This window comes from Thunnus albacares, chromosome 6, assembly GCF_914725855.1.
Source record: "Thunnus albacares chromosome 6, fThuAlb1.1, whole genome shotgun sequence".
In the NCBI taxonomy this organism is placed as follows: Eukaryota; Metazoa; Chordata; class Actinopteri; order Scombriformes; family Scombridae; genus Thunnus; species Thunnus albacares.
In genome coordinates, this window is record NC_058111.1 from 18,739,294 (window position 1) to 18,740,419 (window position 1,126).

The window sequence follows — 1,126 nt, forward strand, 5'->3', positions numbered from 1 at the left end:
AATCTCCACCAATAGTCATCCCTTCAATACTATCACAATATTAATATTGAGATATTTGGTCAAAAATATTGTTATATTTGATTTTGTCCATATCGCCCAGCCTTATGCCAAAGTAATTAAAATTACAACTGAGCTTGGACAGTGTAGAGAATTTATATTGGATCATGTTTTGCACAAAAAAGAAGCACATCCTTTTGAATATTTAACAGGCATAGTGCCCATAGAGCTACATTACACTTACACATAAATAAACACAAAGTTGTTCATATTTAAATAAAAAAGTGTAAGTATATAAGCATTGATCCTACAATACTGCTATATTAAAAATGGATTTAATTATCTCCAAAATACAAAAAACATAAAAAAGAGAGAGAAAAAACACAATGTCTTACAGTATACAATATATACAATTTTGTATATGTGCATATTGACTATACTTGTCTGAAGCAGTATGATCATGTTTCTACTGCAAACTTGAAATAAACATGAACTGCTGAAACCATAGTGTATGTCAACCATGGATGTATTATGATGTCAACCTATACTGTGTATACAGTCTATGGTTGAAACGTGTTGTGGCAGCCGCAAATGGCCTCTAGGTGGTGCTGTTTATATTATTGGTGCAGGCTGTTTTTTTTTTTTTAAATTTTACTTTATTTTTATTTTTTTTTATGGAAAACGATTCATTTACAAACATCAAGGCATATAAACCATAAGGACAATAAACAGCTTATAGACTAACAGCTAATAAACAGCCCCTTTTTAAGGACAGAAAAGACAGAACAGAAAAAAACTGAAAAAATATGTTTTGGTGCTGGCTGGTACTGGTACCTACCCACCCCGGGGGCGATATATTTTTCCTAGGATAGCGAAGTCATTACCCGCCCTACTCTGCCTCTGAGTGGCTTACCTTGATAGTCTGACCCTAACTCTAACCAATCTCACTCCTCATGCCTAAACCTAACCAATCCAACCAACGAAGGCAATGAGTACTAGCCAATCAGAGTCAGAGTAGGGTCGGTCATGACTTCACCATCCTAGGAAAAAAAAAATCGGCAACTTAGGAAGCGTGTTACCTGAGAGGCTGAACTGAGGGAGATAAAAACTCCATGCACCTTTTTTTTTT